Source organism: Mesocricetus auratus, unplaced genomic scaffold, assembly GCF_017639785.1.
Source record: "Mesocricetus auratus isolate SY011 unplaced genomic scaffold, BCM_Maur_2.0 Super-Scaffold_100018, whole genome shotgun sequence".
NCBI lineage: Eukaryota > Metazoa > Chordata > Mammalia > Rodentia > Cricetidae > Mesocricetus > Mesocricetus auratus.
Genome location: NW_024429199.1, coordinates 41,370,393 through 41,392,771, shown reverse-complemented (window position 1 = coordinate 41,392,771; position 22,379 = coordinate 41,370,393). Strand labels below are relative to the sequence as shown.

At 46.0% G+C, this 22,379-nt stretch overlaps 1 long non-coding RNA gene across 1 annotated transcript in view; it reads left to right on the top strand.

The window, feature by feature from the left end:
* The first annotated feature begins 1,067 nt into the window (after positions 1-1,067).
* LOC110340120 overlaps positions 1,068-22,379 on the top strand; it is a 43,038-nt gene continuing 21,726 nt past the window's right edge. Inside the window, exons 1-2 of the long non-coding RNA XR_002381904.1 lie at positions 1,068-1,177; positions 20,709-20,820. This is a non-coding gene — a long non-coding RNA (uncharacterized LOC110340120). The remainder of the gene's footprint in view (positions 1,178-20,708; positions 20,821-22,379) is intronic.

Sequence of the window (22,379 nt, the reverse complement as noted above, 5' to 3'; positions counted from 1 at the left end):
TCTATCCTCTCTTCTTAAGATCACTAAAACAACAACCCCCATGACTGAAGGGACAGCTGGAAGCTCCCTTTATCTTGCCTTCCCTAGCCCGTCATAGGCAGAAGCCCTAGCTTACCACGTTTTGTGGAAACCTCACTGGGTGCATAGGGGATAATGGGTCTGAGAGCCAAGCAGCTGGCGCGGGGGCCACTCCATCAAGAAAACGGATGTGGGTGAGTTTTCCTAGCCTCAGATACGCCAGCAGGATGGTCACATTCTCAGGGACCTTCTTCCTTGACTGTGGGGGTCAGCGAAGAGACTGTGAGAACAGAGACAACAGAACAACAGGCATTTGCTTCCGTCTCACAGCTGCCCTGCTCACGGGCAGGGGAATTCAGATTTCTCAAGGCTGAAAGCACATGAAAACGGGCAAGGAATGCTGGTAGAAAGAATGGCCCATCATTTGTTCCTGAGGCTGCCTGATCAGATTCCCATCATACCCAGGCAGGGTTACTAGGCAACTGATTAAATAAACGTGCTGGTCCTACAAGCGAGCTTGCAATTAATTAACTTAACCATTTTCATTGCGACTGTTTTCTTCCCTCCTCCACCTCAGCCCACGTGGAGGTTCGGAAATGTGAGAGGCATCAAGGATCTTCACGCAGTTTGGAGGAGGAGGCGGCTGAGACCATTTTGCCTTCCTTCCTGACTCCACTTAGCTCTTCCCACAAGCAGAATAAGAGACCTTGCCCAGCAGGTAATTGGCGTTTTAAGTAAATAAGGAAAGTACATGAAAGGCCTGAAAAAGTGCTGGGCATATAACTATCCAGACTCTGAGGTGCTTCCTAATCATGCTTGTTGCTGGGTAGAGCAAGATGAAAAGGAATTTGTACTACGGAAAATCATTTTAGTAGATTGATCATTTCAACATGGTGTGGCAGATGCCAAGTGTGGTAGTTTGAATGTAATTGGCCACCATAATCTCATAGGGAGTGGCACCTGCTTCAACTAGGTGTGGCCGTGTTGGAGGAAGTGTGTCACTGTGGAGGTGGGCTTTGAGATCGCTTTTGCTCAGGCTTCCCTCATAATGACAGGAGACCATTTCCTGTTGCCTGCAAGATGTCCGACTCTCGGCTACTTCACCATTGTGTCTGCCATGCTCCCTGCCATGATGATAATGAACTGAACCTTTGAAACTGTAAGCCGCCATCCCAGTTAAATGTTTTCCTTTATAAGAGTTGCTGTGGTCATGGTGTCTCTTTACAGTAATAGGCACCCTACATAAGACGCCAAGTAAGACCCAGGCACAGGCTGGATACATGTCTCCCTGTGCTATGAAATGGAGATACAAATTCCTTCCCAGCCCAGGTAGCCAGGGAAGCATTTAAGCCATGTGCTGAAAACCGATTGAGTGGATCAGGGCAAAGCCACTGTGGATAGGCATTCCTAGAGAGGGTCTGCTGGAAAAAGCCAGTAATCCTGGTAATTTTGCCACTAGTTTGGTCTTGCAGCCATCTGATTTGAAGTAAGCAGCAACTGGTGTGGGTGTTCCTAGAGTAATGGGCAGGGTCAGGAAATCAAGGCCATTTTTGTGGATCTGGAACTCTGACAGGGTGGCAGGGGGGCGGGCGGAATCTAGCAAGGGGAGGAAATGGATGTGACTTCTCCTGTCACCTGACATTAGGAGAAAAGAAGGTGTTGAGAGGGAGAAGACACTGCCTGGGAATTCATGTAGACCAGGAAGAGTGAGGAGACGCTAAAGGCACAAGAGCAGTTTGGTCCACGGCCCTGGTTAGGAATGGGTGGTAGGAGGGGAAGGCTCACAGCCGGCATCTGGATTGCGTAGATGGAGGGGGTGTTCACTGAAAACAAGAGAACAGAAGGAGAAAGAGGGAGGCTGGGGAAAGAATTCTATTTTATACTCACTGAATTTGGGGGTTTCTACATTCTGTAGACTATGGGTTACACAGCACAATTCCTTAGCATTTCCCTTAGAGGCAAGGGTTAAGAGGGCCCCTTTGACAATCTATGTTCCAAACCAAACTCCTGTGTTGTGCTGGATTTCGGGGCAGGGGTTGTTCTCTTTTTTTTTCTGGTTTTTTGAGACAGGGTTTCTCTGTGGCTTTGGAGGCTGTCCTGGAACTCGCTTGGTAGTCCAGGCTGGTCTCGAACTCACAGATCTGCCTGCCTCTGCCTCCCAAGTGCTGGGATTAAAGGCATGCGCCACCAACGCCCGGCCTGCAGGGGTTGTTCTCTATCTTTTAAAATTAGCATGTATTGATAGTATGGAATAATGACCTACATTGGTTGTTTTCTCTCTATCTTTTAAAAATAGCATGTATTGAAAGTATGGAATAATGACTTACATTGATATTTTCCCTTATGCATGTTATACATCTTGAGTGTATCGCCCCTCCACCCCTCTTGCTCCCCTTCTTTTCTTCCTCTTTGGCTTGCAACTTCTCCCTTCATGTATGACTCCAACCATAGGGGACTACACATGGTATGTATTTCTAATGGGTCTCTGTGTCTGGCTTATTTTGCTTAATGGGTGCATTTTCTGGCAAAGGTACGGTTTTGTTCTTAATGTTTTCATAATAGCATGTTCATGCTACATTTTCTTTAACCACCCACCATTCAGTGTATACCAAGACTGACATGGATAGCACTGTGGTTCAGTGTTCAGGCATTTCTGTTGCATGCTGGACCTGATTCCTTTAGGGTGCATACCCAGAAGTGACAGTCTGGATCCCACGAGCCTTCTAAAATTTTAGTGAGCTTCTATACTGATTTCTGTCGAGACTGCACCTGTATACATTCCCACCAGAACTGTATGAATGTTTCTTTCCCCCTCTATTGGCAACATTTGTTCTACGCTTTCTTGGTGATAGCTTTCTGATTGGGGATAGAGAGGATCTTATTGGAGTTTGATTAATTTCCCCTATTGGCTAAAGATGGGTACCAATTCTAGCAAGTATTTAGTGCCCATTTGTACTCCTTTTGAAAAGTATCTATTGAATTTTTGCACACTTATTGATCTCATAATTTGCTAATCTGATGGTTAATTTTTTGTGTGTTCTTCTGATATGCATCTTCTCTAAAACAAATAATTGCCAAAGATTTCCCCCTTTCTATAGTCTGTCTCTTTGTTTTGTCAATCATCTCTACTGTGCAGAAGTGTTTAAATTTCATGCAATCTGTTTGTGACTATTAGAGGAAGGTGGGACAAAACCTTCCGGCTATGAAATGAAGTTGCTATATTAAAAGTGGAACAGTCTGGAATCACCCACAGATAGCAGCAATCACTCTGGATGATGCATTGTGTGCCAAGTGCTGGATCACATGAAGTACCCAGCATCTACCATGGCATCCCTGATGGGGAGAAGCATTTATGACATCTGGGACCACATGGGATGCTCCTAACCTTTGTGGGTGGTGGGAGTTACACAAATTTTGGGATCCTCCAGGCTTCAGATCCAAGGCTCCTTGCTTTTGTAAAAATAAAATAATTACAGTCTTGCTCCACCTGGCTGTCTCTATGTGTAGGTACCTCCTCGGGGATCTTTGGGTGAAATGTCAAGGATAGTACTGTAACCAGGTAACTCTACCCAGGATGGTCAGTGAAACTCTGTAATACACAGGGTCTACCAGCTATAGGAAGATGCTTTTGTGGTTACTGTTCATCTATGACACAAACCTAATGCACCCAGGACCATATGTTTGCTTCTTCCTTTTTACAAATCTTTAGATCAGTAAATCTATGAGAATACCTCAAACCAGGTGCTGTATACTTAACAGAAGCTTGTATCTCAGGCCTAGATGCTGTAAGGCCAAGGTGCTGCTAGGTTGCGTGAAGACCCAACGTGTAATGAGAGTTTGTGTTCTTACCCATGGATGGTGCCTTCTAGCTGTGCCCTCACGTGACAGAAGAGGCAAGGGGTCCCACAGCAAGGGAAGTGCCATTCATGAAGACTCCACCCTCCTGATCACATCTGATAACCTTCTCACAGTTCCACCAGACAATGACATCATACTGACGATTAAGTTTTAAAAATAGCAAAGGAACTGAGGGGACATGCATTCAGGTTGTGACATTGTGTATTTGCCATTGTTTTCTGAGCTTGCTGTTTGATACTCTGTGAATACTATCCTGTGACCAAAATAATTACTTGTTCATTCTTCATTTTTCCCTCTCTCTCCCTCCTCCCTTTCTTCTTCCATTCCTCCATCTCTCTCTGGACTCTGTCTCATCCCTCTGTGTGTCTGTCTCCCTCCCCCTATCTCTCATTCGCTCTCCTTCCCCTTTCTTTCCTCCCCTCATTGATTGCTTCCCTCCAACACAAACGCCTGCTAAAAATCACAAAGAGAATTCATTCATTCATTCATGCATGCATGCATGCATGTATAGACACCATTTTGTTCACGACTGATGTTCAAGCCCTCTTTGCCCTGGCCACTTAAAATTCACATCCTTTCAATGCGCATTTGTCGGATGGGCAGATGCTTGTACCCTTTAAAAGTCCCTCCCCTTCTGCAGAGAGCTTGAAGAAGAGGCAACTCTTCAACGTTCAGGGAGAGAAGCTTCAAGAGGGTTGACTAGAATGGAAACAACTTGTCATTTGTTTTTAAATATAATACTAAAAGTGTCATGGCTTATTTTGATTTTCAATTATTTGATTTTTTTCTCTCTCTCCTGTGCCAGTATTTTTAAATTTTGTATTTTCTTTATAAAATCCACTTATGTATTGAGTGTGCTCCAGGGCTGGAACTCACATCATTAGGCTTTGTGGCAAGCGTCTTTATCCAGCATGCATTCAGATCTCTCCCTGTGTGCTTCATTTCCTCTCCTCCTTCCTCTTCCCCTTCTTCCACACTTCCCTCCGTCCCTTGGCTATGTATAACCCTACCAGAGGAACAAACTTAACTCCATAACACGTCTCCATCTTCATCCTTCCTCTCTCCAGCCACAGACCCTGGTCACTAATCAACAATATGATTTTCTTGTTGTTCCTATGATTTTCCTTTTCCTGCAGTATTGTATAAATTGGAATATGTGTGTGTAACCATTAGGAACTGACTCTACCTCCCTGAGCATTTTTCTCTCTATGTTCACCTGGGTTGTATGTAATATTTGTGACTACGTAGTGTTCTGTGGGATAGCTTATGACTGTTCACACACTGAAGAACATAGATGCAGTTAACGTTCAGGACTATTGTGAATGGCTGTGGCCACTGCATATGTGGTTAGGCTTTGCCACTATATGAGAATGGAAGACCATTCCCCAAGGCCCAAGTGGTGGAGTAGTTATTTTCCTTCAGGGGCCAATGATTTAGAGAGGTCATAGACTTACAGGAGAGTGTGACTTGCTGGAAGAAATGGATTATGGGGAGAAGAGTTCTATTTTATTCCCTTTCCATGATGCTCTCCATGTCCCTACTTCCTGACCAGTCCAGATGTGAGCCATAACCCCCTCCCCCATAGTCAAGAGTTGCCTCTCCTACCATGATAAACTTTTATCTGTTTGAATTCCAAGGCAAAATAGCTTTTCTAAGTCCGTTCAGTCAGGCACTCTATCACAACCAGGAGAAAGTAATTAATCAGGAATACAATTGTCTGTATAGACATAGCTTTCTCTGGGACAAAGCATAGCTTACCTATAGCACAACTGAAAAGTCATATTCATCATCTATGACTTTTGAGATGTTTAGCTGTTGGTTAATTGTTGTGTGAAATATACATAATTTGTTCTATGCTATCCTCATTGCTATTAAAGGTCTTTTACTTTAATTACTTTTCTACTTTAAGTAGATTCATTTTCTTTGGACTTATTGTCTTTTCTGTCTGAGAATTTTTAAAAATTTAATTTTTACATTTAAAAAAAATTTATGTGCATTCACTCATGTAAGTATATGTGTAACACATGTGTTCAGGAGTTCATGGAACCTTGAAAAAAGCATCATTGGATCTCCTGCAACTGGATTTACAAAGAATTATAAGTCAGCCTGTGGTTGCTGGGAACCAAATCTGGATCCTCTGCAAGATCAGCAAATGCTCTTTACTGCTGAGCTATATTTCTAATTACTAAAATCTCTACTTATATTTATTTGTTTGTTTATGCATCACTCTCTATGTGTATATGAGAGGGAGGGGAGGAGGGAGTGAGGGAGGGAGAGACAGATAGGGAGAGAGAGAGAGAGAGAGAGAGAGAGAGAGAGAGAGAGAGAGAGAGAGAGAGAGAGAGAGAGAGAGAGAGAGAGAATATGTATGTGTGTGTCTGTCTCCGTGTTTGCCTCTCTCTCTCTAGGAGTAGGATAAGGAGGTCAGAGGATAGGTTGCAGGATTTGATTCTCTCCTTCCAGTTCATGGTTGTCAGGATTGGAAGTGAGATCTTCAAACTGAACTTTCTCAACAGCCCTATTTGGAATCTCTAAATTCCATCAATTGTAGAATTAATTGTTTCATTTGTGGACGCCTTCAGTCACAATCACATTTTTATTTGTTTCCCTTACTATTCTCTTTAAATTTGGGAGGTTAGAGTTTTCTCCTTGTATTTTCTATTATTTAAACAGACGTTTTCAGATATGTTCATTTCTTTGCTTCTGTTGACTTTCCAATATTTTCAATTAGGAAACTCCTCTTTTGTGTCTCATGTCCTACAACAGTTTCCTTTGCTCGCCTGTCCTTAGTAGCTTGGTTATGTGGGTTTTATGGTATCTAATGTTTGCTTGTCCGTTCTTTTTGCCATTGTGAACTCATGCTTTTGGGTGCCTCATCTATGTGGCTCCCTTGCTGCCTGGGTTAAAGATGTGTCCTTGCCTAGGGATCCCTGTTTGCCTAACAGTAGTACTCATGGGAATGACCGGTCTGCATCTGCTTTGTACTTGACTGCTTCGGAACTGTCTGGCCAATTAAATGGGGTCAACTAAGACCTAGAAGCCACACAAAAGCAGAAGCTGTTAAAGGAATAATTCCAGGGGTTTATTTTTAGGTTTTGGTCTATTCAGTGTGGAAAGGCAGACTAAAACATCACAATGTACACTGCATGGATGTGCTTTAAAACCCAGCAAACTGGTGCTGATAGAAAGTAGGTTTATCAAGATGTCTTTACCATTTCAGGACCACGGCATTTATTTTCTCAGTTACTGGGAGTTCTGCAGACTAAAAGCAGACGCCTAGGAATTGTCCTCAGCTCAAAGGCATGCCAAAGGTCAACCTACATCCAAAGAGAGAGGAAATCTGTGTCCTCTATACTCCAATATAGGACACTTTTGAAGACCCTTCCACTGTGAGAGCAGCCTGTGAAATCTGGAGTGCTCCTTGTGATGGGTGGTTTTAAATGTAGACTTGGTACTACCTGGAATCACCTAGAAAGAGAGGCTTCAGGATGAATTATCTACATCATGTTGGCCTTTGACCATGTCAGTCAGGGATTGTCTTGATTGTTAATTAGTGTAGGAAGATTGAACTACTGTCAGTGGTACCACTCTCTAGGCTTGGCCTTGTGTAAGTGAGGGAAGCTAGCTGAGTATATAAACATGTTGAAGGAAGGAAGGAAGGGAGGAGGAATGAAGGGAGGGAGGGAAGAAGAGGTACTTATTCTCTTTGATCTTTTGATCTTGACTGCTCGAGTTTTTGCCTTGGCTTTCTGAAACAAGAGTCTGTATTCTGAAACTGTCAACTAAATAAACCCTTCCTCCTCTATGTTGCTTCTGGTCAAGATATTTTATTTTTCTCACAGCAGCAGAATTGAAACCAGAACACTCTCCTTTTATGAACATATCTCTGGATGACTTGAGATATTTCTGGTTATACTTCATGAGTCATGTATCCAGAGGTCCTCATTTTCTGTCACTCTATGGCTAATAAGGCTTTTGTTACATCAGGGCCAATCACCACTTTATTTTCACTTCTTTCTGAGAGAGAGAGAGAGAGAGAGAGAGAGAGAGAGAGAGAGAGAGAGAGAGAGAGAGAGAGAGAAACAGAGACAGACAGAGACAGAGAGAGAGAGTAAAATATCCAGCACCTATGTATATATACATGTATGTGTATATGCATGTGTATACAGGTGTATGTGCATGTGTGTGGAAGCCAGAGATCAAAATTGATCAGAGTGACTTTCTTGGTAACCCCCGTTATTTTTTTAGATGGATTCACTGGACCTGGAACTAACTGGATGGCTAAAGAGCCTCAGCATTTCTTTGGTTACCTTCTCCCTCCTTAGTGCAAAGGTTGCAGATATCCCCAACTCTGATGATGATGCTTCTGTGTCAATCATTTTACCCTAGCCCATTTCCACCTTAGTTTTTAAGACAGTCTCACTGAACCTTGCCAAATTAGCTAGACTGTCTGGCCAGCAAGCCCCAGAGATCCCCTGATTTCTGTGTCCCTGGTGCTGGGATTACATGCATGTGCTGTGTCACCTGGCTTATTTTATGTATGTCTTGGGGATAAAAACTAAAGTCATCATGGTTGCACAACAAACAGACTACTGACTGAGCCATTTCCCCAGGCCCAGTTTCTACTCCTTAACACCTTACAGGGATTTGACTTATAAGTCCAGCTTTGCAAGAAAGGGGTGTCGTCCATTGTTGATTTAATGTTTCTAGGTGCAATGTCATGACAGGACTTTGAGGTTACATGGTTTTCACATGTCAGCACAGATGCCTGGCATGAGGGTGTCTGATGGAACCATTGTGTATAAAGCTGTTATTGTTGTCATTGAAGGTCCCAGTGGTCCTTCCTAAAAACAACCACATTCGTTCGCTTTGCTGATTTTGTGGGTGTGCTTTGTAGATGATTTTTTTGTAGACATTGATCTTTGTGAGCAACGCTCTCTCAATCCAGGGAGTGAAGGATATGGTCCACCTCAGGGTGGGTTCCTCTCATAGCAGCTCCCCCACCTCTCTGGTGGTGAAATATTTTCTCCATCCATCTAGTTTGACTCAAGGCAGTCAATCACTTTATCTTTTCCATAGACACCCTAAGGGATACCTGTAGCTGTAGCCAGCACCTTAAGTAGAGCATACATTTAAAAATAGATTTGATCAAGTTTAAAATTGAACATAATAAAGCACACCAATATCAAATACACCTTTGGACGTGTTTTGACAAATTCCTGGGCCCACGTGGCTATCACCACGTGAAAATAAAACAAGTTCCCCACCCTGATTCCCTGTGCCTTTCTGGGTCACTGTCATTGACACCACTGGCTACCAAGTGACCACTGGTGTGTGCTGTTTCCATCAATTCTATGCACTTCTATAAATGCTGTCAATTAGATCATGCATAATATGTGCCTGTGGGTCTGTTCTTTCTTGCTCAACAGCATGTTTGGGGGGTCTCTCATGTTGGGGTCCCTCCATGCTGTTGGGGTCCCTCCATGTTGTTGGGGTCCCTCCATGTTGTTGGGGACCCTCCACGTTGCATCTGTTGGTAGTATTTTCCTCTGCATCCCTGAGTCTTGTTTTATGGTACCTATGCATCCCAATTCTTCATTTTGTCTTCTCATCAACTGATGGACAGTTGGGCTTTTTATGGTTTGTGATGGATAAAATAGCTGCAAATATTTAAATTCCCCTGTAAACTCTTTTTCTATGTTCCAAATATTGTTTGTTTGCTGGTTGGTTTTTAATCTATACCACATCAAGCTGCTCACATTTTAATCTATACCACATCAAGTTTGCTGCTCACATTTCCCTTGTGTTTGCTTCGGTGTGTTTTGTTGTTACTGCTTTTGTTATTGTTCAGAAATGACTTTGTTGCATAGTCCAGGTCGGCCTTGAACTCATGATCCTCCTGACTCAGCCTCCTGATTTGAGGCACTTGACACCATTAGGCTATGTTATACCACTGAGTTTAAATTTTCTGTAAGAAAAAATTTCTGAGCCACATCTGAGAATAAAAAAGCAACAACAAAGAAGTTTTTGCCAAGATTTTTCAAATATTACTCTAATTATTGCTTTAAATTTGCCTGTCATTTTCTGCACAGTTAATTGCTTCTAGATATCTGTGTGTAGTGCTGAACAATTTCGAAACCATTTTGTTTCTCATTGGATTTACTTCTTTCAACGAAACTGTAAATAAAGGTTTTTTTTTTCACTCTTGCATTTCTCTCCTTTCTGCTACCTGTCTCTCTTGTCAGTTGGACTCAGATGATTGCTGCCGGGTGTTCGGAGCTCCTTATCAGATAACAGGCAAAGGAAACCTTGTATAGCTGGGGAACAGGACTGAAAAACAAAGAAGTAGATAGGACTGTGAATGAGGAAGATGGAGCATCCCAAACTAGAGGACACAGAAAGAACTCCCTGACTTACTGAAGGCAGTAGGTGTGGGGAGACATTATTCAGAGTTTAAAGAAGAATAAAGCCAGGCCAGCGTTATACGAATTTCACTGCTCTGTTTGCTTCTCATCTTCTCTCATGCTTGCATCCTGGAGTGTGACTTCTGCCTGGAGTCTCTCCCATTCATTCTGGGGGTTGGAAGAGACAATCCATTCCTTGCCTCTTCTCACTGCTGTTGGGTTTCAGCATCCCTTGGCTTGTAGCTATATCCCTTAGTTCTTCAAGGCAGACCTTCAGATCTTTCTCTGTTGGGTCTTCACATGCCCCGTCATCCTCTTCACATGTGTAGTCCTCCTCTTCACATGTGCAGTCCTCCTCTTCACGTGCCCCGTCCTCCTCTTCACATGTGCAGTCCTCCTCTTCACATGCCCCGTCTTCCTCTTCACATGCCCCGTCCTCCTCTTCATGTGTGCAGTCCTCCTCTTCACGTGCACTGTCCTCCTCTTCACATGTCCCGTCCTCCTCTTCACGTGCCCTGTCCTCCTCTTCACATGTGCAGTCCTCCTCTTCACGTGCCCCGTCCTCCTCTTCACATGCCCCGTCCTCCTCTTCACATGCCCCGTCCTCCTCTTCACATGCCCCGTCCTCCTCTTCACGTGCCCCGTCCTCCTCTTCACATGCGCAGTCCTCCTCTTCACATGTGCAGTCCTCCTCTTCACATGCCCCGTCCTCCTCTTCACGTGCCCCGTCCTCCTCTTCACATGCTCTGTCCTCCTCTTCACGTGCCCCGTCCTCCTCTTCACATGCTCTGTCCTCCTCTTCACATGCCCCGTCCTCCTCTTCACATGCTCTGTCCTCCTCTTCACATGCCCCGTCCTCCTCTTCACGTGCCCCGTCCTCCTCTTCACGTGCCCCGTCCTCCTCTTCACGTGCCCCGTCCTCCTCTTCACATGCCCCGTCCTCCTCTTCACGTGCCCCGTCCTCCTCTTCCCATGCTCTGTCCTCTTCTTCACATGCCCCGTCCTCCTCTTCACATGCCCCGTCCTCCTCTTCACATGCTCTGTCCTCCTCTTTACATGAGCAGTCCTCCTCTTCACATGCCCCGTCCTCCTCTTCAAATGCTCTGTCCTCCTCTTCACATGCTCTGTCCTCCTCTTCACATGCCCCGTCCTCCTCTTCACATGCCCCGTCCTCCTCTTCACGTGCCCCGTCCTCCTCTTCACATGCGCAGTCCTCCTCTTCACATGTGCAGTCCTCCTCTTCACATGTGCAGTCCTCCTCTTCACATGTGCAGTCCTCCTCTTCACGTGTGCAGTCCTCCTCTTCACATGCCCCGTCCTCCTCTTCACATGCCCCGTCCTCCTCTTCACGTGCCCCGTCCTCTTCACATGCTCTGTCCTCCTCTTCACATGCCCCGTCCTCCTCTTCACATGCCCCGTCCTCCTCTTCACATGCCCCGTCCTCCTCTTCACATGCCCCGTCCTCCTCTTCACATGCCCCGTCCTCCTCTTCACGTGCCCTGTCCTCCTCTTCACATGCTCTGTCCTCCTCTTTACATGAGCAGTCCTCCTCTTCATATGCCCCGTCCTCCTCTTCACATGCCCTGTCCTCCTCTTCACATGCCCTGTCCTCCTCTTCACATGCTCTGTCCTCCTCTTCACGTGCCCCGTCCTCCTCTTCACATGCCCCGTCCTCCTCTTCACATGCCCCGTCCTCCTCTTCACGTGTGCAGTCCTCCTCTTCACGTGCCCCGTCCTCCTCTTCACATGCCCCGTCCTCCTCTTCACGTGTGCCGTCCTCCTCTTCATGTGTGCAGTCCTCCTCTTCACGTGCGCTGTCCTCCTCTTCATATGTCCCATCCTCCTCTTCACGTGCCCTGTCCTCCTCTTCACGTGCCCCATCCTCCTCTTCACGTGCCCCATCCTCCTCTTCACATGTGCAGTCCTCCTCTTCACGTGCGCTGTCCTCCTCTTCATATGTCCCATCCTCCTCTTCACGTGCCCTGTCCTCCTCTTCACGTGCCCCATCCTCCTCTTCACGTGCCCCGTCCTCCTCTTCACATGTGCAGTCCTCCTCTTCACGTGCCCCGTCCTCCTCTTCACGTGCCCCGTCCTCCTCTTCACATGCCCCGTCCTCCTCTTCACGTGCCCCGTCCTCCTCTTCACATGCGCTGTCCTCCTCTTCATGTGCCCCGTCCTCCTCTTCACGTGCCCCGTCCTCCTCTTCACGTGCGCCGTCCTCCTCTTCACATGCGCCGTCCTCCTCTTCACGTGCCCCGTCCTCCTCTTCACGTGTGCAGTCCTCCTCTTCACGTGCCCCGTCCTCCTCTTCACATGCCCCGTCCTCCTCTTCACATGCCCCGTCCTCCTCTTCACATGCCCCGTCCTCCTCTTCACATGCTCTGTCCTCCTCTTCACGTGCCCCGTCCTCCTCTTCACATGCCCCGTCCTCCTCTTCACATGCCCCGTCCTCCTCTTCACGTGTGCAGTCCTCCTCTTCACGTGTGCAGTCCTCCTCTTCATGTGTCCCGTCCTCCTCTTCACATGCCCCGTCCTCCTCTTCACATGCTCTGTCCTCCTCTTCACGTGCCCCGTCCTCCTCTTCACGTGTGCAGTCCTCCTCTTCACGTGTGCAGTCCTCCTCTTCACGTGCGCCGTCCTCCTCTTCACGTGCCCCGTCCTCCTCTTCACGTGCCCCGTCCTCCTCTTCACATGCCCCGTCCTCCTCTTCACGTGCCCCGTCCTCCTCTTCACATGCCCCGTCCTCCTCTTCACGTGTGCCGTCCTCCTCTTCACGTGCGCTGTCCTCCTCTTCACGTGCGCTGTCCTCCTCTTCATATGTCCCATCCTCCTCTTCACGTGCCCTGTCCTCCTCTTCACGTGCCCCATCCTCCTCTTCACGTGCCCCATCCTCCTCTTCACATGTGCAGTCCTCCTCTTCACGTGCGCTGTCCTCCTCTTCATATGTCCCATCCTCCTCTTCACGTGCCCCATCCTCCTCTTCACGTGCCCCGTCCTCCTCTTCACATGTGCAGTCCTCCTCTTCACGTGCCCCGTCCTCCTCTTCACGTGCCCCGTCCTCCTCTTCACATGCCCCGTCCTCCTCTTCACGTACCCCGTCCTCCTCTTCACATGCGCTGTCCTCCTCTTCATGTGCCCCGTCCTCCTCTTCACGTGCCCCGTCCTCCTCTTCACGTGCGCCGTCCTCCTCTTCACATGCGCCGTCCTCCTCTTCACGTGCCCCGTCCTCCTCTTCACGTGTGCAGTCCTCCTCTTCACGTGCCCCGTCCTCCTCTTCACATGCCCCGTCCTCCTCTTCACATGCTCTGTCCTCCTCTTCACGTGCCCCGTCCTCCTCTTCACATGCCCCGTCCTCCTCTTCACATGCCCCGTCCTCCTCTTCACGTGTGCAGTCCTCCTCTTCACGTGTGCAGTCCTCCTCTTCATATGTCCCGTCCTCCTCTTCACATGCCCCGTCCTCCTCTTCACATGCTCTGTCCTCCTCTTCACGTGCCCCGTCCTCCTCTTCACGTGTGCAGTCCTCCTCTTCACGTGTGCAGTCCTCCTCTTCACATGCGCCGTCCTCCTCTTCACGTGCCCCATCCTCCTCTTCACGTGCCCCGTCCTCCTCTTCACATGCTCTGTCCTCCTCTTCACGTGCCCCGTCCTCCTCTTCACATGCCCCGTCCTCCTCTTCACGTGTGCCGTCCTCCTCTTCACGTGCGCTGTCCTCCTCTTCACGTGCGCTGTCCTCCTCTTCATATGTCCCGTCCTCCTCTTCACGTGCCCTGTCCTCCTCTTCACGTGCCCCATCCTCCTCTTCACGTGCCCCGTCCTCCTCTTCACGTGCCCCGTCCTCCTCTTCACATGCGCTGTCCTCCTCTTCATGTGTCCCGTCCTCCTCTTCACATGCGCTGTCCTCCTCTTCACGTGTGCCGTCCTCCTCTTCATGTGTGCAATCGTCCTCTTCACGTGCGCCGTCCTCCTCTTCACATGCGCCGTCCTCCTCTTCACGTGCCCCGTCCTCCTCTTCACGTGTGCAGTCCTCCTCTTCACGTGCCCCGTCCTCCTCTTCACGTGCCCCGTCCTCCTCTTCACATGCCCCGTCCTCCTCTTCACATGTGCAGTCCTCCTCTTCACGTGTGCAGTCCTCCTCTTCACATGCGCAGTCCTCCTCTTCATGTGCACTATCTGTGTTGTCTCCTCTGTGACAGGGTATTTATAATGGCATTTCAGGGTCAACTGTTAATCTAGGAAAGTATTTCCATATCAAGACATTTAAATAAATCACATCTACAGATTAATCATACTATTCCTACTCTAATATCTCTCTCATGCACTATATGGAGTCTTCCTTTGGCCTGACTCTTAAAGTGAGGATATAATTATAGAAGAAGCATCAATTCCTGTCCAAAACGCACAGTTTTTGCCTGATTAGGGCATGTCCTCCCCTTATACTTGTGAGTGCCCTGTCCTAACAATTTGTTCTTTTCATGGTAATGGTCCCCACATTGCTGCCCTGTGAGATCTCTATAAGGTATCAACTCCTTCCTTCAGGTATAAGGTTCCAAATTCTAACCTCATTAGACATCCTAGTCCATCTGGTGAGGTCATCAAGGGTGAAGAACACATGAAACTCTCTTCTTTTTCTTTCTGTGTAAAGGATGCATTCATGCCTAGAGCAGGAGCAGAGGGTCCCAATCTGAAAGTAGTAATGCCATTCTTAGGTGCCTTAAGTCCAGTAAAACTCAAAATCACAGTTACCTTACAAAACAAACGGAGTCCTTGAGAGTGAAAACAGCTCAGACGTCATGGCAGAAGTAACGAGTTAGCAATCAGTGATCAGTCTAAGACCACAGTCTGCCTTCTGCCCCACACAGTGGATGGGCATAGGCGAGGGCAGGGACTATTTTTGCTTTTACTACATTTGAGTCTTCTGCAGTAGCTGGTGCCCTTCTGAGCCCATGGTGATTGATTCAAGGACTTCTTGAACTGATTTAAAATTGCCAGCATGAGACTTAATTCAATATTAAATAAGCCTCGGCAATTAATAAATGATGAACACACGGCTCCGTACCCCACATTTACTTGCCAAAGGTTTGGCATATGTCTGGGTGTGCTTAAAGCTGCAGAAGACAAATGCTTTTGTTCTGGTCCAAATATGGGCATTAGGTAAAAGACAGTCTGGACCTCAGAAGGTCTGGACCGAGGAGAGTAGTAGAATTTAGCTATATCTGTAGCCAGCATCATGAGTTACCTAGTGCCTTTGCCCCTGATTCCCTGGTTTGAGGAAATTGAATCTCAAGTGTTGTTTACAGCTGCACCAACCTCACTGTGCACCTCGTTGTGATCAGACACTTCATTTGTTTTCCACCCCACACAAATAACATTATAATATATTGATGAAAACTGAAATGAAAGAAAAGCTTGGCCTGTGATTCATCCTTGCAACGAGTGGCTGTTTTCATTTCTCTGAATTCCGTGCAAACATTTTCATAAAGTGGCCACTGAACTGTGGGCACAATCCCACCCTCTATTTTTAATTTAATGGTTTATCATAGTCATTTCTTTCTCTCATGACAGTGACTCCTGGCCCGCAACATGGATTGTGTCATCTGAACCCAGTAGTGTCATTTTGTGAGGACAGGCATGGTATGGGTAGAGTTGTATGTTATTAGGAACCAGCAAACTCCTCCCACTGGTTGGAGCCTCTGAGTGCTCAGTGGAGGCTTGTGTGATCATGGAGGCTGGAGGCCGAGGGAATGCAGTTCTTGAAACTGCACTGAAAGACAAATTTTCTTTCCTTTCCAGCAAAGGCCTGGTTGGGGCTTGCCAGGGTTCTAGTGCTTGGACCTGGAGAAAAGTAGAGACCCAGAGACCCCCGAATGTGGAGCTGCACCAATAGCTCTGGGCAGAGGCTTCAGAGGAACAGCTGTGTCACCACTGGACCAGTCAAGATACCTGTGTATGTTCTGTGTGGCCAGGTCTAGGAGCTCAGACAGCCCCTGGCTGACTCTGGCAAGATGAGCGTCTAGAGCAGAATGCTCTGATAGACCTTGGGGATTCCCCGATGTTTTTTGCTCATTTATCCTGACTTCAGTGTCTGCTGCACAGACCATGTCATTTATTTACTGTAGAGTCCCCCTCTGCTTGCTTCCATAAAAGATTTGAAAGATCATACCTACTACACCAGACACAGACGCAGCTTGCGAATTGTATCCGTGTCCCTTTCGTGTGGGCCTGTGTAGTGTGCCATGCGCACGAGGAGCAGGGGAAAGACAAACAAAGCTTAGGAGGGTTGTAAAACGCACAGAAGGAAGCAGGTGAGCACGGCCATTATTTCTGAGCCAGGACACACCAGGAATAAGAAATACACAGTGTACTATTCCTCTGAGGAAATGATGCATGAAGTCAATGTTATTACAGGCCCTGGGGGATACCTCTCCTTATTTGTTAATGTATCTCAGGCAGAAATATGCCAAGGGCTGACAGCGCAGGGTGGAAGAGTTATAATATCCTTTCCCTCCAGGAGCTTCCGCTGTGGAAGTACCTTCACGTTTGCCTAACCAAAGGCCTGCACCATAGTGAACATTCCGTTTCTCCTGTCCGCATGGTCTCTTCATCCCCTTCTTTCCTGGACAGTGTTTAGCACTGGTACACATGTCCAGGATAAATGAAACATCTCCCCTAACCATCTTGACCACTTTGCGTCTTGCCTAAGACACTTGTCTTAACCTCAATTTGGGGACATGGCTCTCATGGCTGAGGTTACCATGTTGGGGAAAAGCTTGTGTTGGAGGATGGACGTGGTGGGTGTTGCTGGTATTTCTTAGGACATTTCTGGAGTGTTGGCACCATGTCTGTGATTGATGGCAAGGAACCCACCCAAGCACAGTGAGATTTTCAGGATCTCCTCAGGGCTAGCTAGCCATGGGGAGCTCCTGCTGTTTGCTCATTGGCCTGGCAGGTTGGGGACTGGCTGTGCTCCCCCTGTTTGGTTCCACTTTGCATTCAGTGCTCCCTGATTACATTTCTCCTCCTTTCACCTGCCGACAGCCGTGTCCCACTTAAGAAAGGAAAGGCAGTTTGCCAAGGACTTGTGTCTAAGGGAACCAGCGACCATGTTGTGCGTGCTCTCTCTCGTTATTTCTCTGTGTGTATTTCTCTCTGTGGTATGTATGTATGTGAGATAGAGAGAGAAAATCTCTCTCTCTGTGTGTGTGTGTGTGTGTGTGTGTGTGTGTGTGTTTCTCTCTGTGGTGTGCATGTATACGACATAGAGATAGAAAACCAAACTGACTTTCTCTCTCACTCCTCTCTCTCATTCTCCCTCTGAGATCAGACTTAGGATATTGCTTCTTCAGTCTTCAATAATAATGCAGTGGCCTGTATCTTGTATTCCCTACTTTTCTGTTGCTATAATAAAACATCATAACTAGGGTAACTTACAGAGAAAAAGGGTTTTATTTGCATTCCAATTACAAAGGGATGCGAGTCCTTCGTGGGGCAGGGAGAGGCGTGCCAGGCAGCTATTCCAGAAGCAGTATCAGGAAGCTGGGCGCTCACACCTTCACGCTGTAAGCACAGGGCAGAGAGAGCAAACTGGAAATAGCTGAGGATCTTTATTCTCAGTCCTGAAGCTGACTCCCGTGACACACTTCCTCCAGCATGTCCGTACCTCCCTGAAACTCCCCAGACAGCGCCATTAACTGGAGAAAAAGTATTCAGATACCCAAGCCCATGGGAAACAATCTCCCTCAACACGCTAAATGGTTCCATTCTGGTAAACGTGTGACGCAAGTGTCATATGTTGTCTGGTCTTCCATGGCTTTGTCTGTGTAGTAACGCAGTGTGTGCCTGTCAGTCATAGCTGTTAAGAATGTGCTCATGACCAGTCTTTCCCTCTAGTTTCACTTCACTTTCATTGTGGGGAGGGTTTAAGTGGCAGGTGATGCCCCTTCCTCTGCAGCCCAGGTATTATCTATACAGCTAGTAAATTTCCATGCCCTGGATTCTGAGAGGGGAGAAGTAACTTTCTCCAGGAAGAACACACCAATTGGTTATCAAGTACCCAGTGAACATCTCTGAAAACATGTATGTACAAAAAACATGCATATAGGCAGGTTATATCTATATATTTAGGAGTGTGTATGTGTGTGCACACATGAGCACACACATGTATTTATGTAACAACCGTTCATGAGAAAAGAGACCATGAATTTAAAAGGAACCAAAGAGGATTATATGGGAGGATTTGGAGTGAGGAAAGGGAAGGGGGGATAATATTTGTCTAAAAATTAAGTGTGTGTATGTGTGTGCGTGTGTGTGTAATAAAGTTATGGTTCTGGTGGGGCATAGTTCTTTTAAATGGTATTTTGATATTTATATTAGTAATGCATGTGATTGTCTTGGGGTACAATGTACAGAAAAAAATGTGACTATATGTGATCTCACAAGTAACCTACTATTTGAGCTAATTTCTAAATTTGGAATAAACTCACTTAAGCATATATGTGTTATATGCATGCACACACACACACACACACACTTGTATGCAGATATATAGTATGGACAGGCATGGTTTTCTTTTTGTTCCTGGCTGGCCACAAGAGACTGAGTCCAGGGTCTTGCCAAATATATTGGACAAATGAGCTGCCCCTAAACAGCATTCTCATCCCTGTTTTAACTGTTTATTTTAGAAAGATTCTCACTACGTGCCTAGCCTGGTTTAGAACTGACCCTACGCTGTGGCCCTTCAACCTGAGCCCCCTGCGTAGCTAAAATATTGGGTCTATGCTACAAGATCCAACTGCTTTATGTATTTATTCTGATAGCCTTTTACTACAAAGTGCTGAAAGTGACCAGATCTATTTATATCTGTGAGGTTTTACTTTTTATCTAAACAGAAAACACTACCTAGCACTCTTAGTTGTAAAGCCAGGGAGTCAAAAGGGTGATTTTCTAGGAATTAAACAACACTGGACTGGTAGAGATGGAGAGGATTTGGATACGGTCCTTCTGTGAAGCACTATGAAAGGGACATTTTGCCTTGGTGTGCCTTCAGCCCTCTCTCCCTTCTGTTGACAACTGAATGTTAACTGGAAGGGTTCATGGAACCGAGCACCCGTTTTTGTAGGTACAATCCAGAATTTTGGAGTAACTACACTCAGAAAGAGCCATTTAAGACACAAGTAGCCTACAGCAATTGTGTTCAATTTTTCACCCCACTTCTTAGAGACAAATGTATCATGTCGAACTTAGTCTCTGCCTATATCCCTTCCCAGAACAGCAAGTCTAAGCTTTTTCCCCCTTTCTGTTATTACTTGGGACATCCTTTTCAGACTAATTCTGAATTCTGCTGTGTCTGGTTTAAATTGACCTGGCTAAAAACCGAACTCGGCCATTAGAATCAAGATGAGCTGTGCTTTTCCAGCGTGTTTAACCTGTCATCTCTTACTCCCTTTAAAGGATTTGGGGAAGATGATCAGAAATGGGTCTTAGCATGGGACCACTTTCCCTTAGCTAAGCTGTATCTCTCTTTCTCTCTTCCTAGTCTTCTTGGTGACTCTTTTGTGTCCTCTTCACAATTTCTCCCACCCTTGACAAACTGTAATTATTTTTTATCAGCACATTTTACACTTCCAGGTTGTTAATAAATACGTTGAAGGAAATTAGTGCTAGATTATTAGCTAAAATCAAATTCTTAAGGCCATGCTATTAACTTCATCAGAGGCTGAGAAATGACCATTGATTTCTGCTCCTGACTTTCCATCCTTAACCAGTTCTTAAAAAAAAAAAACCACGATGGTACTTTATATCATGCTTTACCATGATCACCAAATTTTCCTTTGTAACAATCACCAAATTCTTCTGGAAGCCTCAATTAGAAAATAATTATCACACTCATTTTTCCCTCCAGCTTCCCCCACCCCTTTTTTCCCAGACACTTGCTTACAAAATTCTCTAAGCAAAACAATCACTGTAATATAGAAATAAGCATGTCTTTTTAATAGAAAACATTCTGAAGGTGCTTCATAGCACAATTATTGGCATCCTGTATTCCTAGAATCCCCCCAGGTTGCACATGTTAAAGCCAGGGAAGGTCTATTTTGTGGCAGGCTTCCAAGGGGGTAGTTAATGTGTCCCTGAACCCCCAGCTAAGGAAGCAGAAAAACAGATTTACAGACCTCATGCTTTCCCCAGAGATCTTCAGAGATAAACACAGCCCAGGGCATTTAGAATGTTGAATTTACTATATCTTACAAAGGTTTCTGAAACATCATGTCCACATAATGTGAAATTCTGCAGCAGCCAGCCTGTGTGTCTTTAATCGTTGTCACTTTTTATCTAAGAACATCCTAAACCCAGGTGCCTGGATTTAGAAAAGAGAAATGTTTAGGTTGGAAACAATCTTGGCATGGCTTTATGACAAGTGATATCTCTTTCCAGGCATCAACATGAATTTGACTTGGAACCAAAAGACATTTCCAGGGAGAGATCAGCACAAGCATGGATGCCAGTGCGTGATGCGCTCATCCCGGAAAACAGCAGGGGTGAGAAGGTTGGTGTAGATAGAGTAATAAGTCCCTTAAGTCTCATCAAGGCCTTCCCTGAATCACCCTCTCCCACTGTTTGAAAAACCTAGGGAATGGTAGCTCGCATAAGCTCTTACTTAAAGTCACACTACAAATCTTGCCTCCCACTTCAGACTTGTTTTATTAACCATTTGAATTCATTGCACAGCAGTTATGGTAAAAGTGACTGTTAGTTTCCAGTACTGCAGAGATACCTGAAAGGAACAGCTTAAAGAAAGAATTGGCCTTAGTTCACCGTCTTAGAGATTCTAGTCCTTGGATACACAGTCCCACAATTGGGGGCCTGCAGATGGACTGGCATAGCATCATGATGGAGAAGGCATAGTTCAGAAGTGTGGAATCATTCTCCCAAGTTCGACCTCTGCATGGTGCTACACTGTGAAGAGCTCTTGGGGATATCTCATACACAAACTCCAAACCCAGGTTGCCTAACTTTTGTGTTCTCTTTATGTGAGGACCCTGGCTTTTCTATAGAGCATTAAGGAGGGAATCTGTGCCTCTTTTCAGGGCCTACTGACATGCATATTTCTCAGTCCCTAGCTGATGGGACTGCAAATAACAGTTATCGCTGTGCCCTTACTCACTGGTCTGTCTGTATTTCTCCTGAGGGTCTAAAACTTCCCTTGTAAAATCGCTACGACTCTTTCCAAGGCAAGTCTTTAAGGATGTATAGTCTTCTATTGAAAGAAGAAAGTAACGTAGGAACATTTAAAGATTTGTTTTTATAAATCACTGTAGAATTAGAATGCAAGGCAGCACTGCTGTTGTCTCTGTTGAATCCGGGTGACTCTCACAGATCTTGCCAGAGGTCCCTCTGGAAGTAGTGCAGCTGTCCCTCAGCAGTTCATGGTTACAGTGAACCAAAGTCAACAGCAGCTCTGGAGGTGTCAGGGAGAACTGTTCGGAGTAACGGAAGTCTTCATTACTTCTACCCAAGCCCTAGTTTGGGAAACTGGGTGGTGAGGTACTGAAACCTTAGTTTGCTTACCTTTTGTTTGTACAAGCCCCCTCTCAAATTCTTTGAACCTTAGTTTGCTTACCTTTTGTTTGTACAAGCCCCCTCTCAAATTCTTTGAAGGATTTTATCTGAGCCTTAACCACTCAGCACCCCTAATATCTATTCCAGACTTGGAAAGGTTCATGTTTAGTGACCAGATACTTTTCTCAGGAAGTGAGAGACGGGAGTTAGGAATTAATAATTGCTGCTGGTTCGGCTTCCAGTTCTCTACTTAAGACAAGAGCGTCTCCCTCCTCCACTTCCGTTCCTCTTTTCTCTGTTTCATGAATATCGTTCAGTATGAAACAAAGTTAATGTCAATGTCAGTCCAATGTACAAGTTTAATAAGTTAATCTCACTAACTGGGATTATGACTGGGTGGGTGAGGGTTTTTTTTTTTTTGTCAACTTGACACAAGCAATGAGAGAACATCCAGTGGGGGGAATGACTTCCTCCATTAGACTGACCTATAAGCAAGTCCACGGGTCATTTTCTTGATTAATTATGATGTGTGAGGGCCTTCCGTGT